This window comes from Ursus arctos, chromosome Y, assembly GCF_023065955.2.
Source record: "Ursus arctos isolate Adak ecotype North America chromosome Y, UrsArc2.0, whole genome shotgun sequence".
Taxonomy (NCBI): domain Eukaryota; kingdom Metazoa; phylum Chordata; class Mammalia; order Carnivora; family Ursidae; genus Ursus; species Ursus arctos.
Genome location: NC_079874.1, coordinates 4,851,342 through 4,872,202, shown reverse-complemented (window position 1 = coordinate 4,872,202; position 20,861 = coordinate 4,851,342).

Here is a 20,861-nt window from a genome sequence, read left to right as displayed (position 1 = left end):
CACATACACAAGAAACACACACAAACACCCATCAACTTTTTGTTACAGGCAGACAGAGTGGGGTTTCCCCAAACACACACACAGACACACACACACTGTCACACTAACAGCACAGTACGCACACTGGGCCTCGGCAGAGCCATCAACACTTGGAACTGCCCTAACATACTCACAAACGTTTTCCCGACACACACATACACCAGAAACACACACAAACACCCATCGACCTTTTCTTACAGGCATACACAACGGTTTCCCGTGAACACACACACACAGTCACACTTACAACACAGCACTCACAATGGGTATCCAGCAGAACCATCAACACTTGGAACTGCCCTAAAATATTGACAAATGTGGTCGCGACACACACATACACAAGAAACACACACAAACTCCCATTGACTTTTACTTACAGTCATGCACAATGGTTTCCGCAAACACACACACACACACTATCACACTCACAACACAGCATTCACACTGGCACTTGAATCTGCCCTAACATACAAACAAACGTGGTCCCGACACACACATACACAAGAAACACACACAAACACCCATCAGCATTTTGTTACAAGCAGACAGAGTGGGGTTTCCCCAAACACACACACACACACACACACACACACACACTGTCACACTAACAGCACAGTACGCACACTGGGCCTCGGCAGAGCCATCAACACTTGGAACTGCCCTAACATACTCACAAACGTTTTCCCGACACACACATACACAAGAAACACACACAAACACCCATCGACTTTTTCTTACAGGCATACACAACGGTTTCCCGCGAACACACACACACAGAGTCACACTTACAACACAGCATTCACAATGGGTATCCAGCAGAACCATCAACACTTGGAACTGCCCTAAAATATTGACAAATGTGGTCGCGACACACACATACACATGAAACTCGCACAAACATCCATCGACTTATTCTTAGAGGCATACACAATGTTTTCCCGCCAACACAAACACACACAGAAACACACACTGCCACACTCACAACACAGCATTCACACTGGCAGTTGGAACTGCCACAACATACTCACATACGTGGCCCGACACACACATACACAAGAAACACACACAAACACCCATCGACTTTTTCTTAGAAGCATACACTGTGGGGTTCCCCCAAACACACACACACACAGAGACACACACACTATCACACTCACAACACAGCACTCTCACTGGGTCTCCAGCAGAGCCATCAACACTTGGAACTGCCCTAACATATTCACAAATGTGGTCCCGACACACACATACAGAAGAAACACACACAAACACCCATGGAATTTTTCTTATAGGCATACAGACTGGTTTCCTGCAAACACACACACAGACACGCACACACACTGTCACACTCACAACACACACTCACACTGGATATGCAGCAAACTCATGAACACTTGGAACTGCCCTCACACACTCACAAATGTGGATCTGAAACACAATACGCAAGAACACACAAATACACCCATCGACTTTTTCATACAGGCATACACAATGGTTACCCGAAAACACACACACACACACACACACTCTCACACTCACAACACAGCACTCACTCTGTACCTCGGCAGAGACATCAACACTTGGAACTGCCCTCACACTCTCACAAATGTGGATCTGAAACACAATACGCAAGAACACACAAATACACCCATCGACTTTTTCATACAGGCATACACAATGGTTACCGGAAAACACACACACACACACAGACACTGTCACACTCGCAACACAGCACTCACACTGGGCCTCGGCAGAGCCATCAACACTTGGAACTGCCCTAACATACTCACAAACGTTTTCCCGACACACACATACACAAGAAACACACACAAACACCCATGGAATTTTTCTTACAGGCGTACACAGGGGGTTCTGAAACACACACAGACACACACACACTATCACACTCACAACACCGCACTCACACTGGGTCTCCAACACAGCCGTCAACACTTGGAACTGCTTTAACATAATCACAAACATGGTCCTGACACACACATATACAAATAACACACACAAACACCCATCGACATTTTCTTACAGGCGTACACAATGGTTTCCCGCAAACACACGCGCACACACACTATCACACTCACAACACGGCACTCACAGTGAGTATCCAGCAGAGCCATCAACACTTGGAACTGCCCTCACACACTCACAAATGTGGATCTGAAACACAATACGCAAGAACACAAATACACCCATCGACTTTTTCATACAGGCATACACAATGGTTACCAGAAAACACACACACACACAAACACACACTGTCACACTCGCAACACAGCACTCACACTGGGCCTCGGCAGAGCCATCAACACTTGGAACTGCCCTAACATACTCACAAACGTTTTCCCGACACACACATACACAAGAAACACACACAAACAGCCATGGAATTTTTCTTACAGGCGTACACAGGGGGTCCTGAAACACACACAGACACACACACACTATCACACTCACAACACAGCACTCACACTGGGTCTCCAACACAGCCGTCAACACTTGGAACTGCTTTAACATAATCACAAACATGGTCCTGACACACACATATACAAATAACACACACAAACACCCATCGACTTTTTCTTGCAGGCATACACAATGGTTTCCTGCAAACACACACACACACACACACACAAAAGTCACACTCACGACAGAGCACTCACATTGGATCTCCAGCAGAACCATGAACACTTGGAATTACCTTAACATATTCACAAACGTGGTCCCGAAACACACATGCAGAAGAAACACACAAAAACACCCTACGAATTTTTCTTACAGACATACACAATGGTATCCAACAAAACACACACACACACACACACACACATACACTATCACACGCACAGCACAGCACTCACACTGGGTTCCCGGCATAGCCATCAACAGTTGGAACTGCCCTAACATACTCACAAACGTGGTCCCGACACACACATACACAAGAAACACACACAAACTCCCATTGGCTTTTACTTACAGTCATGCACAATGGTTTCCGCAAACACACACACACACACTATCACACTCACAACACAGCATTCACACTGGCACTTGAATCTGCCCTAACATACAAACGTGGTCCCGACACACACATACACAAGAAACACACACAAACACCCATCAACTTTTTGTTACAGGCAGACAGAGTGGGGTTTCCCCAAACACACACACACACACACACACACACTGTCACACTAACAGCACAGTACGCACACTGGGCCTCGGCAGAGCCATCAACACTTGGAACTGCCCTAACATACTCACAAACGTTTTCCCGACACACACATACACCAGAAACACACACAAACACCCATCGACCTTTTCTTACAGGCATACACAACGGTTTCCCGTGAACACACACACACAGTCACACTTACAACACAGCACTCACAATGGGTATCCAGCAGAACCATCAACACGTGGAACTGCCCTAAAATATTGACAAATGTGGTCGCGACACACACATACACAAGAAACACACACAAACTCCCATTGACTTTTACTTACAGTCATGCACAATGGTTTCCGCAAACACACACACACACACTATCACACTCACAACACAGCATTCACACTGGCACTTGAATCTGCCCTAACATACAAACAAACGTGGTCCCGACACACACATACACAAGAAACACACACAAACACCCATCAACATTTTGTTACAAGCAGACAGAGTGGGGTTTCCCCAAACACACACACACACACACACACACACACACACTGTCACACTAACAGCACAGTACGCACACTGGGCCTCGGCAGAGCCATCAACACTTGGAACTGCCCTAACATACTCACAAACGTTTTCCCGACACACACATACACAAGAAACACACACAAACACCCATCGACTTTTTCTTACAGGCATACACAACGGTTTCCCGTGAACACACACACACAGAGTCACACTTACAACACAGCATTCACAATGGGTATCCAGCAGAACCATCAACACTTGGAACTGCCCTAAAATATTGACAAATGTGGTCGCGACACACACATACACATGAAACTCGCACAAACATCCATCGACTTATTCTTAGAGGCATACACAATGTTTTCCCGCCAACACAAACACACACAGAAACACACACTGCCACACTCACAACACAGCATTCACACTGGCAGTTGGAACTGCCACAACATACTCACATACGTGGCCCGACACACACATACACAAGAAACACACACAAACACCCATCGACTTTTTCTTAGAAGCATACACTGTGGGGTTCCCCCAAACACACACACACACAGAGACACACACACTATCACACTCACAACACAGCACTCTCACTGGGTCTCCAGCAGAGCCATCAACACTTGGAACTGCCCTAACATATTCACAAATGTGGTCCCGACACACACATACAGAAGAAACACACACAAACACCCATGGAATTTTTCTTATAGGCATACAGACTGGTTTCCTGCAAACACACACACAGACACGCACACACACTGTCACACTCACAACACACACTCACACTGGATATCCAGCAAACTCGTGAACACTTGGAACTGCCCTCACACACTCAGAAATGTGGATCTGAAACACAATACGCAAGAACACACAAATACACCCATCGACTTTTTCATACAGGCATACACAATGGTTACCCGAAAACACACACACACACACACACACACACTCTCACACTCACAACACAGCACTCACTCTGTACCTCGGCAGAGACATCAACACTTGGAACTGCCCTCACACACTCACAAATGTGGATCTGAAACACAATACGCAAGAACACACAAATACACCCATCGACTTTTTCATACAGGCATACACAATGGTTACCGGAAAACACACACACACACACACACTGTCACACTCGCAACACAGCACTCACACTGGGCCTCGGCAGAGCCATCAACACTTGGAACTGCCCTAACATACTCACAAACGTTTTCCCGACACACACATACACAAGAAACACACACAAACACCCATGGAATTTTTCTTACAGGCGTACACAGGGGGTTCTGAAACACACACAGACACACACACACTATCACACTCACAACACCGCACTCACACTGGGTCTCCAACACAGCCGTCAACACTTGGAACTGCTTTAACATAATCACAAACATGGTCCTGACACACACATATACAAATAACACACACAAACACCCATCGACTTTTTCTTGCAGGCATACACAATGGTTTCCTGCAAACACACACACACACACACACACACACACAAAAGTCACACTCACGACAGAGCACTCACATTGGATCTCCAGCAGAGCCATGAAAACTTGGAATTACTTTAACATATTCACAAACGTGGTCCCGAAACACACTTGCAGAAGAAACACACAAAAACACCCTACGACTTTTTCTTACAGACATACACAATGGTATCCAGCAAAACACACACACACACACACATACACTATCACACGCACAACACAACACTCACACTGGGTCCCCGGCATAGCCATCAACAGTTGGAAGTGCCCTAACATACTCACAAACGTGGTCCCGACACACACATACACAAGAAACACACACAAACTCCCATTGACTTTTACTTACAGTCATGCACAATGGTTTCCGCAAACACACACACACACACTATCACACTCACAACACAGCATTCACACTGGCACTTGAATCTGCCCTAACATACAAACAAACGTGGTCCCGACACACACATACACAAGAAACACACACAAACACCCATCAACATTTTGTTACAAGCAGACAGAGTGGGGTTTCCCCAAACACACACACACACACACACTGTCACACTAACAACACAGTACGCACACTGGGCCTCGGCAGAGCCATCAACACTTGGAACTGCCCTAACATACTCACAAACGTTTTCCCGACACACACATACACAAGAAACACACTCAAACACCCATCGACTTTTTCTTACAGGCATACACAACGGTTTCCCGCGAACACACACACACAGAGTCACACTTACAACACAGCATTCACAATGGGTATCCAGCAGAACCATCAACACTTGGAACTGCCCTAAAATATTGACAAATGTGGTCGCGACACACACATACACATGAAACTCACACAAACATCCATCGACTTATTCTTAGAGGCATACACAATGTTTTCCCGCCAACACAAACACACACAGAAACACACACTGCCACACTCACAACACAGCATTCACACTGGCAGTTGGAACTGCCACAACATACTCACATACGTGGCCCGACACACACATACACAAGAAACACACACAAACACCCATCGACTTTTTCTTAGAAGCATACACTGTGGGGTTCCCCCAAACACACACACACACAGAGACACACACACTATCACACTCACAACACAGCACTCTCACTGGGTCTCCAGCAGAGCCATCAACACTTGGAACTGCCCTAACATATTCACAAATGTGGTCCCGACACACACATACAGAAGAAACACACACAAACACCCATGGAATTTTTCTTATAGGCATACAGACTGGTTTCCTGCAAACACACACACAGACACGCACACACACTGTCACACTCACAACACACACTCACACTGGATATGCAGCAAACTCATGAACACTTGGAACTGCCCTCACACACTCAGAAATGTGGATCTGAAACACAATACGCAAGAACACACAAATACACCCATCGACTTTTTCATACAGGCATACACAATGGTTACCCGAAAACACACACACACACACACACACTCTCACACTCACAACACAGCACTCACACTGTACCTCGGCAGAGACATCAACAGTTGGAACTGCCCTCACACTCTCACAAATGTGGATCTGAAACACAATACGCAAGAACACACAAATACACCCATCGACTTTTTCATACAGGCATACACAATGGTTACCGGAAAACACACACACACACACAAAGACACTGTCACACTCGCAACACAGCACTCACACTGGGCCTCGGCAGAGCCATCAACACTTGGAACTGCCCTAACATACTCACAAACGTTTTCCCGACACACACATACACAAGAAACACACACAAACACCCATGGAATTTTTCTTACAGGCGTACACAGGGGGTTCTGAAACACACACAGACACACACACACTATCACACTCACAACACCGCACTCACACTGGGTCTCCAACACAGCCGTCAACACTTGGAACTGCTTTAACATAATCACAAACATGGTCCTGACACACACATATACAAATAACACACACAAACACCCATCCACTTTTTCTTGCAGGCATACACAATGGTTTCCTGCAAACACACACACACACACACACAAAAGTCACACTCACGACAGAGCACTCACATTGGATCTCCAGCAGAGCCATGAACACTTGGAATTACCTTAACATATTCACAAACGTGGTCCCGAAACACACATGCAGAAGAAACACACAAAAACACCCTACGACTTTTTCTTACAGACATACACAATGGTATCCAGCAAAACACACACACACACACACACATACACTATCACACGCACAACACAGCACTCACACTGGGTCCCCGGCATAGCCATCAACAGTTGGAACTGCCCTAACATACTCACAAACGTGGTCCCAACACACACATACACAAGAAACACACACAAACTCCCATTGACTTTTACTTACAGTCATGCACAATGGTTTCCGCAAACACACACACACACACTATCACACTCACAAAACAGCATTCACACTGGCACTTGAATCTGCCCTAACATACAAACAAACGTGGTCCCGACACACACATACACAAGAAACACACACAAACACCCATCAACTTTTTGTTACAGGCAGACAGAGTGGGGTTTCCCCAAACACACACACACACACACACAAACACACTGTCACACTAACAGCACAGTACGCACACTGGGCCTCTGCAGAGCCATCAACACTTGGAATTGCACTAACATACTCACAAACGTTTTACCGACACACACATACACAAGAAACACACACAAACACCCATCGACCTTTTCTTACAGGCATACACAACGGTTTCCCGTGAACACACACACACAGTCACACTTACAACACAGCACTCACAATGGGTATCCAGCAGAACCATCAACACTTGGAACTGCCCTAAAATATTGACAAATGTGGTTGCGACACACACATACACATGAAACTCACACACACATCCATCGACTTATTCTTACAGGCATACACAATGTTTTCCCGCCAACACAAACACACACAGAAACACACACTGCCACACTCACAACACAGCATTCACACTGGCACTTGGAACTGCCACAACATACTCACATACGTGGTCCCGACACACACATACACAAGAAACACACACAAACACCCATCGACTTTTTCTTAGAAGCATACACTGTGGGGTTCCCCCAAACACACACACACACACAGAGACACACACACACTATCACACTCACAACACAGCACTCTCACTGGGTCTCCAGCAGAGCCATCAACACTTGGAACTGCCCTAACATATTCACAAATGTGGTCCCGACACACACATACAGAAGAAACACACACAAACACCCATGGAATTTTTCTTATAGGCATACAGACTGGTTTCCTGCAAACACACACACAGACACGCACACACACTGTCACACTCACAACACACACTCACACTGGATATCCAGCAAACTCGTGAACACTTGGAACTGCCCTCACACACTCAGAAATGTGGATCTGAAACACAATACGCAAGAACACACAAATACACCCATCGACTTTTTCATACAGGCATACACAATGGTTACCCGAAAACACACATACACACACACACACACACTCTCACACTCACAACACAGCACTCACTCTGTACCTCGGCAGAGACATCAACACTTGGAACTGCCCTCACACACTCACAAATGTGGATCTGAAACACAATACGCAAGAACACACAAATACACCCATCAACTTTTTCATACAGGCATACACAATGGTTACCGGAAAACACACACACACACACACACACACACACTGTCACACTCGCAACACAGCACTCACACTGGGCCTCGGCAGAGCCATCAACACTTGGAACTGCCCTAACATACTCACAAACGTTTTCCCGACACACACATACACAAGAAACACACACAAACACCCATGGAATTTTTCTTACAGGCGTACACAGGGGGTTCTGAAACACACACAGACACACACACACTATCACACTCACAACACCGCACTCACACTGGGTCTCCAACACAGCCGTCAACACTTGAAACTGCTTTAACATAATCACAAACATGGTCCTGACACACACATATACAAATAACACACACAAACACCCATCGACTTTTTCTTGCAGGCATACACAATGGTTTCCTGCAAACACACACACACACACACACACACACACACACAAGTCACACTCACGACAGAGCACTCACATTGGATCTCCAGCAGAGCCATGAACACTTGGAATTACCTTAACATATTCACAAACGTGGTCCCGAAACACACATGCAGAAGAAACACACAAAAACACCCTACGACTTTTTCTTACAGACATACACAATGGTATCCAGCAAAACACACACACACACACACACACATACACTATCACACGCACAACACAGCACTCACACTGGGTCCCCGGCATAGCCATCAACACTTGGAACTGCCCTAACATACTCACAAACGTTTTACCGACACACACATACACAAGAAACACACACAAACACCCATCGACTTTTCTTAAAGGTGTACACAACGGTTTCCTGGAACACACACACACACAGTCACACTTACAACACAGCACTCACAATGGGTATCCAGCAGAACCATCAACACTTGGAACTGCCCTAAAATATTGACAAATGTGGTTGTGACACACACATATACATGAAACTCACGCAAACATCCATCGACTTATTCTTACAGGCATACACAATGTTTTCCCGCCAACACAAACACACACAGAAACACACACTGCCACACTCACAACACAGCATTCACACTGGCACTTGGAACTGCCACAACATACTCACATACGTGGTCCCGACACACACATACACAAGAAACACACACAAACACCCATCGACTTTTTCTTAGAAGCATACACTGTGGGGTTCCCCCAAACACACACACACACACACACAGACACACACACACTTTCACACTCACAACACAGCACTCTCACTGGGTCTCCAGCAGAGCCATCAACACTTGGAACTGCCCTAACATATTCACAAATGTGGTCCCGACACACACATACAGAAGAAACACACACAAACACCCATCGAATTTTTCTTATAGGCATACAGACTGGTTTCCTGCAAACACACACACAGACACGCACACACACTGTCACACTCACAACACACACTCACACTGGATATCCAGCAAACTCATAAACATTTGGAACTGCCCTCACACACTCACAAATGTGGATCTGAAACACAATACGCAAGAACACACAAATACACCCATCGACATTTTCATACAGGCATACACAATGGTTACCCGAAAACACACACACACACACACACTGTCACACTCGCAACACAGCACTCACACTGTGCCTCGGCAGAGCCATCAACACTTGGAACTGCCCTAACATACTCACAAACGTTTTCCCGACACACACATACACAAGAAACACACAGAAACACCCATTGAATTTTTCTTACAGGCGTACACAGGGGGTTCTGAAACACACACAGACACACACACACTATCACACTCACAACACAGCACTCACACTGGGTCTCCAACACAGCCGTCAACACTTGGAACTGCTTTAACATAATCACAAACATGGTCCTGACACACACATATACAAATAACACACACAAACACCCATCGACTTTTTCTTGCAGGCATACACAATGGTTTCCTGCAAACACACACACACACACACACACACAAAAGTCACACTCACGACAGAGCACTCACATTGGATCTCCAGCAGAACCATGAACACTTGGAATTACCTTAACATATTCACAAACGTGGTCCCGAAACACACATGCAGAAGAAACACACAAAAACACCCTACGACTTTTTCTTACAGACATACACAATGGTATCCAGCAAAACACACACACACACACACACACACATACACTATCACACGCACAACACAGCACTCACACTGGGTCCCCGGCATAGCCATCAACAGTTGGAACTGCCCTAACATACTCACAAACGTGGCCCCGACACACACATACACAAGAAACACACACAAACTCCCATTGACTTTTACTTACAGTCATGCACAATGGTTTCCGCAAACACACACACACACACACACACTATCACACTCACAACACAGCATTCACACTGGCACTTGAATCTGCCCTAACATACAAACGTGGTCCCGACACACACATACAGAAGAAACACACACAAACACCCATCAACTTTTTGTTACAGGCAGACAGAGTGGGGTTTCCCCAAACACACACACACACACACACACACACACTGTCACACTAACAGCACAGTACGCACACGGGGCCTCGGCAGAGCCATCAACACTTGGAACTGCCCTAACATACTCACAAACGTTTTCCCGACACACACATACACCAGAAACACACACAAACACCCATCGACCTTTCCTACAGGCATACACAACGGTTTCCCGTGAACACACACACACAGTCACACTTACAACACAGCACTCACAATGGGTATCCAGCAGAACCATCAACACGTGGAACTGCCCTAAAATATTGACAAATGTGGTCGCGACACACACATACACATGAAACTCACACACACATCCATCGACTTATTCTTACAGGCATACACAATGTTTTCCCGCCAACACAAACACACACAAAAACAAACACTGCCACACTCACAACACAGCATTCACACTGGCACTTGGAACTGCCACAACATACTCACATACGTGGTCCCGACACACACATACACAAGAAACACACACAAACACCCATCGACTTTTTCTTAGAAGCATACACTGTGGGGTTCCCCCAAACACACACACACACACACAGACACACACACACTGTCACACTCACAACACAGCACTCTCACTGGGTCTCCAGCAGAGCCATCAACACTTGGAACTGCCCTAACATATTCACAAATGTGGTCCCGACACACACATACAGAAGAAACACACACAAATAACCATGGAATTTTTCTTATAGGCATACAGACTGGTTTCCTGCAAACACACACACAGACACGCACACACACTGTCACACTCACAACACACACTCACACTGGATATCCAGCAAACTCATGAACACTTGGAACTGCCCTCACACACTCACAAATGTGGATCTGAAACACAATACGCAAGAGCACACAAATACACCCATCGACTTTTTCATACAGGCATACACAATGGTTACCCGAAAACACACACACACACACACAAACTCTCACACTCACAACACAGCACTCACTCTGTACCTCGGCAGAGACATCAACACTTGGAACTGCCCTCACACACTCACAAATGTGGATCTGAAACACAATACGCAAGAACACACAAATGCACCCATCGACTTTTTCATACAGGCATACACAATGGTTACCCGAAAACACACACACACACACACACACACTGTCACACTCGCAACACAGCACTCACACTGGGCCTCGGCAGAGCCATCAACACTTGGAACTGCCCTAACATACTCACAAACGTTTTCCCGACACACACATACACAAGAAACACACACAAACACCCATGGAATTTTTCTTACAGGCGTACACAGGGGGTTCTGAAACACACACAGACACACACACACTATCACACTCACAACACAGCACTCACACTGGGTCTCCAACACAGCCGTCAACACTTGGAACTGCTTTAACATAATCACAAACATGGTCCTGACACACACATATACAAATAACACACACAAACACCCATCGACTTTTTCTTGCAGGCATACACAATGGTTTCCTGCAAACACACACACACACACACACACAAAAGTCACACTCACGACAGAGCACTCACATTGGATCTCCAGCAGAGCCATGAACACTTGGAATTACCTTAACATATTCACAAACGTGGTCCCGAAACACACATGCAGAAGAAACACACAAAAACACCCTACGACTTTTTCTTACAGACATACACAATGGTATCCAGCAAAACACACACACACACACACATATACTATCACACGCACAACACAGCACTCACACTGGGTCCCCGGCATAGCCATCAACAGTTGGAACTGCCCTAACATACTCACAAACGTGGTCCCGACACACACATACACAAGAAACACACACAAACTCCCATTGACTTTTACTTACAGTCATGCACAATGGATTCCGCAAACACACACACACACACACTCTCACACTCACAACACAGCGTTCACACTGGCACTTGAATCTGCCCTAACATACAAACAAACGTGGTCCCGACACACACATACACAAGAAACACACACAAACACCCATCAACATTTTGTTACAGCCAGACTGAGTGGGGTTTCCCCAAACACACACACACACACACACTGTCACACTCACAACACAGCACTCTCACTGGGTCTCCAGCAGAGCCATCAACACTTGGAACTGCCCTAACATATTCACAAATGTGGTCCCGACACACACATACAGAAGAAACACACACAAATAACCATGGAATTTTTCTTATAGGCATACAGACTGGTTTCCTGCAAACACACACACAGACACGCACACACACTGTCACACTCACAACACACACTCACACTGGATATCCAGCAAACTCATGAACACTTGGAACTGCCCTCACACACTCACAAATGTGGATCTGAAACACAATACGCAAGAGCACACAAATACACCCATCGACTTTTTCATACAAGCATACACAATGGTTACCCGAAAACACACACACACACACACAAACTCTCACACTCACAACACAGCACTCACTCTGTACCTCGGCAGAGACATCAACACTTGGAACTGCCCTCACACACTCACAAATGTGGATCTGAAACACAATACGCAAGAACACACAAATGCACCCATCGACTTTTTCATACAGGCATACACAATGGTTACCCGAAAACACACACACACACACACACACACTGTCACACTCGCAACACAGCACTCACACTGGGCCTCGGCAGAGCCATCAACACTTGGAACTGCCCTAACATACTCACAAACTTTTTCCCGACACACACATACACAAGAAACACACACAAACAGCCATGGAATTTTTCTTACAGGCGTACACAGGGGGTTCTGAAACACACACAGACACACACACACTATCACACTCACAACACAGCACTCACACTGGGTCTCCAACACAGCCGTCAACACTTGGAACTGCTTTAACATAATCACAAACATGGTCCTGACACACACATATAGAAATAACACACACAAACACCCATCGACTTTTTCTTGCAGGCATACACAATGGTTTCCTGCAAACACACACACACACACACACACAAAAGTCACACTCACGACAGAGCACTCACATTGGATCTCCAGCAGAGCCATGAACACTTGGAATTACCTTAACATATTCACAAACGTGGTCCCGAAACACACATGCAGAAGAAACACACAAAAACACCCTACGACTTTTTCTTACAGACATACACAATGGTATCCAGCAAAACACACACACACACACATATACTATCACACGCACAACACAGCACTCACACTGGGTCCCCGGCATAGCCATCAACAGTTGGAACTGCCCTAACATACTCACAAACGTGGTCCTGACACACACATACACAAGAAACACACACAAACTCCCATTGACTTTTACTTACAGTCATGCACAATGGATTCCGCAAACACACACACACACACTCTCACACTCACAACACAGCGTTCACACTGGCACTTGAATCTGCCCTAACATACAAACAAACGTGGTCCCGACACACACATACACAAGAAACACACACAAACACCCATCAACATTTTGTTACAGCCAGACTGAGTGGGGTTTCCCCAAACACACACACACACACACACTGTCACACTAACAGCACAGTACGCACACTGGGCCTCGGCAGAGCCATCAACACTTGGAACTGCCCTAACATACTCACAAACGTTTTCCCGACACACACATACACAAGAAACACACACAAACACCCATCGACTTTTTCTTACAGGCATACACAACGGTTTCCCGCGAACACACACACACACAGTCACACTTACAACACAGCACTCACAATGGGTATCCAGCAGAACCATCAACACTTGGAACTGCCCTAAAATATTGACAAATGTGGTCGCGACACACACATACACATGAAACTCACACACACATCCATCGACTTATTCTTACAGGCATACACAATGTGTTCCCGCCAACACAAACACACACAGAAACACACACTGCCACACTCACAACACAGCATTCACACTGGCACTTGGAACTGCCACAACATACTCACATACGTGGTACCGACACACACATACACAAGAAACACACACAAACACCCATCGACTTTTTCTTAGAAGCATACACCGTCGGGTTCCCCCAAACACACACACACACAGAGACACACACACACTGTCACACTCACAACACAGCACTCTCACTGGGTCTCCAGCAGAGCCATCAACACTTGGAACTGCCCTAACATATTCACAAATGTGGTCCCGACACACAAATACAGAAGAAACACACACAAACACCCATCGAATTTTTCTTATAGGCATACAGACTGGTTTCCTGCAAACACACACACAGACACGCACACACACTGTCACACTCACAACACACACTCACACTGGATATCCAGCAAACTCATAAACACTTGGAACTGCCCTCACACACTCACAAATGTGGATCTGAAACACAATACGCAAGAACACACAAATACACCCATCGACATTTTCATACAGGCATAAACAATGGTTACCCGAAAACACACACACACACACACACACACACAGTGTCACACTCGCAACACAGCACTCACACTGGGCCTCGGCAGAGCCATCAACACTTGGAACTGCCCTAACATACTCACAAACGTTTTCCCGACACACACATACACAAGAAACACACAGAAACACCCATTGAGTTTTTCTTACAGGCGTACACAGGGGGTTCTGAAACACACACAGACACACACACACTATCACACTCACAACACAGCACTCACACTGGGTCTCCAACACAGCCGTCAACACTTGGAACTGCTTTAACATAATCACAAACATGGTCCTGACACACACATATACAAATAACACACACAAACACCCATCGACTTTTTCTTGCAGGCATACACAATGGTTTCCTGCAAACACACACACACACAAACACACACAAAAGTCACACTCACGACAGAGAACTCACATTGGATCTCCAGCAGAGCCATGAACACTTGGAATTACCTTAACATGTTCACAAACGTGGTCCCGAAACACACATGCAGAAGAAACACACAAAAACACCCTACGACTTTTTCTTACAGACATACACAATGGTATCCAGCAAAACACACACACACACACACACATACACTATCACACGCACAACACAGCACTCACACTGGGTCCCCGGCATAGCCATCAACAGTTGGAAGTGCCCTAACATACTCACAAACGTGGTCCCGACACACACATACACAAGAAACACACACAAACTCCCATTGACTTTTACTTACAGTCATGCACAATGGTTTCCGCAAACACACACACACACACACTCTCACAACACAGCATTCACACTGGCACTTGAATCTGCCCTAACATACAAACAAATGTGGTCCCGACACACACATACACAAGAAACACACACAAACACCCATCAACATTTTGTTACAGGCAGACAGAGTGGGGTTTCCCCAAACACACACACACACACACACACACACACACTGTCACACTAAAAGCACAGTACGCACACTGGGCCTCGGCAGAGCCATCAACACTTGGAACTGCCCTAACATACTCACAAACGTTTTCCCGACACACACATACACAAGAAACACACACAAACACCCATTGACTTTTTCTTACAGGCATACACAACGGTTTCCCGCGAACACACACACACACAGTCACACTTACAACACAGCACTCACAATGGGTATCCAGCAGAACCATCAACACTTGGAACTGCCCTAAAATATTGACAAATGTGGTCGCGACACACACATACACATGAAACTCACACACACATCCATCGACATATTCTTACAGGCATACACAATGTTTTCCCGCCAACACAAACACACACAGAAACACACACTGCCACACTCACAACACAGCATTCACACTGGCACTTGGAACTGCCACAACATACTCACATACGTGGTCCCGACACACACATACACAAGAACCACACACAAACACCCATCGACTTTTTCTTAGAAGCATACACTGTGGGGTTCCCCCAAACACACACACACACAGAGACACACACACACTGTCACACTCACAACACAGCACTCTCACTGGGTCTCCAGCAGAGCCATCAACACTTGGAACTGCCCTCACACACTCACAAATGTGGATCTGAAACACAATACGCAAGAACACACAAATGCACCCATCGACTTTTTCATACAGGCATACACAATGGTTACCCGAAAACACACACACACACACACACACACACACTCTCACACTCACAACACAGCACTAACTCTGTACCTCGGCAGAGACATCAACACTTGGAACTGCCCTCACACTCTCACAAATGTGGATCTGAAACACAATACGCAAGAACACACAAATACACCCATCGACTTTTTCATACAGGCATACACAATGGTTACCGGAAAACACACACACACACACACACACACTGTCACACTCGCAACACAGCACTCACACTGGGCCTCGGCAGAGCCATCAACACTTGGAACTGCCCTAACATACTCACAAACGTTTTCCCGACACACACATACACAAGAAACACACACAAACACCCATGGAATTTTTCTTACAGGCGTACACAGGGGGTTCTGAAACACACACAGACACACACACACTATCACACTCACAACACCGCACTCACACTGGGTCTCCAACACAGCCGTCAACACTTGGAACTGCTTTAACATAATCACAAACATGGTCCTGACACACACATATACAAATAACACACACAAACACCCATCGACTTTTTCTTGCAGGCATACACAATGGTTTCCTGCAAACACACACACACACACACACACACACAAAAGTCACACTCACGACAGAGCACTCACATTGGATCTCCAGCAGAGCCATGAAAACTTGGAATTACTTTAACATATTCACAAACGTGGTCCCGAAACACACATGCAGAAGAAACACACAAAAACACCCTACGACTTTTTCTTACAGACATACACAATGGTATCCAGCAAAACACACACACACACACACATACACTATCACACGCACAACACAACACTCACACTGGGTCCCCGGCATAGCCATCAACAGTTGGAACTGCCCTAACATACTCACAAACGTGGTCCCGACACACACATACACAAGAAACACACACAAACTCCCATTGACTTTTACTTACAGTCATGCACAATGGTTTCCGCAAACACACACACACACACTATCACACTCACAACACAGCATTCACACTGGCACTTGAATCTGCCCTAACATACAAACAAACGTGGTCCCGACACACACATACACAAGAAACACACACAAACACCCATCAACATTTTGTTACAAGCAGACAGAGTGGGGTTTCCCCAAACACACACACACACACACACACACACTGTCACACTAACAGCACAGTACGCACACTGGGCCTCGGCAGAGCCATCAACACTTGGAACTGCCCTAACATACTCACAAACGTTTTCCCGACACACACATACACAAGAAACACACACAAACACCCATCGACTTTTTCTTACAGGCATACACAACGGTTTCCCGCGAACACACACACACAGAGTCACACTTACAACACAGCATTCACAATGGGTATCCAGCAGAACCATCAACACTTGGAACTGCCCTAAAATATTGACAAATGTGGTCGCGACACACACATACACATGAAACTCACACAAACATCCATCGACCTATTCTTAGAGGCATACACAATGTTTTCCCGCCAACACAAACACACACAGAAACACACACTGTCACACTCACAACACAGCATTCACACTGGCAGTTGGAACTGCCACAACATACTCACATACGTGGCCCGACACACACATAAACAAGAAACACACACAAACACCCATCGACTTTTTCTTAGAAGCATACACTGTGGGGTTCCCCCAAACACACACACACACAGAGACACACACACTATCACACTCACAACACAGCACTCTCACTGGGTCTCCAGCAGAGCCATCAACACTTGGAACTGCCCTAACATATTCACAAATGTGGTCCCGACACACACATACAGAAGAAACACACACAAACACCCATGGAATTTTTCTTATAGGCATACAGACTGGTTTCCTGCAAACACACACACAGACACGCACACACACTGTCACACTCACAACACACACTCACACTGGATATGCAGCAAACTCATGAACACTTGGAACTGCCCTCACACACTCACAAATGTGGATCTGAAACACAATACGCAAGAACACACAAATACACCCATCGACTTTTTCATACAGGCATACACAATGGTTACCCGAAAACACACACACACACACACACACACTCTCACACTCACAACACAGCACTCACTCTGTGCCTCGGCAGAGACATCAACAGTTGGAACTGCCCTCACACTCTCACAAATGTGGATCTGAAACACAATACGCAAGAACACACAAATACACCCATCGACTTTTTCATACAGGCATACACAATGGTTACCGGAAAACACACACACACACACACAGACACTGCCACACTCGCAACACAGCACTCACACTGGGCCTCGGCAGAGCCATCAACACTTGGAACTGCCCTAACATACTCACAAACGTTTTCCCGACACACACATACACAAGAAACACACACAAACACCCATGGAATTTTTCTTACAGGCGTACACAGGGGGTTCTGAAACACACACAGACACACACACACTATCACACTCACAACACCGCACTCACACTGGGTCTCCAACACAGCCGTCAACACTTGGAACTGCTTTAACATAATCACAAACATGGTCCTGACACACACATATACAAATAACACACACAAACATCCATCGACTTTTTCTTGCAGGCATACACAATGGTTTCCTGCAAACACACACACACACACACACACACACAAAAGTCACACTCACGACAGAGCACTCACATTGGATCTCCAGCAGAGCCATGAACACTTGGAATTACCTTAACATATTCACAAACGTGGTCCCGAAACACACATGCAGAAGAAACACACAAAAACACCCTACGACTTTTTCTTACAGACATACACAATGGTATCCAGCAAAACACACACACAGACACACATACACTATCACACGCACAACACATCACTCACACTTGGTCCCCGGCATAGCCATCAACAGTTGGAACTGCCCTAACATACTCACAAACGTGGTCCCGACACACACATACACAGGAAACACACACAAACTCCCATTGACTTTTCCTTACAGTCATGCACAATGGTTTCCGCAAACACACACACACACACACTATCACACTCACAACACAGCATTCACACTGGAACTTGAATCTGCCCTAACATACAAACAAACGTGGTCCCGACACACACATACACAAGAAACACACACAAACACCCATCAACATTTTGTTACAGGCAGACAGAGTGGGGTTTCCCCAAACACACACACACACACACACACACACACTGTCACACTAACAGCACAGTACGCACACTGGGCCTCGGCAGAGCCATCAACACTTGGAACTGCCCTAACATACTCACAAACGTTTTCCCGACACACACATACACAAGAAACACACACAAACA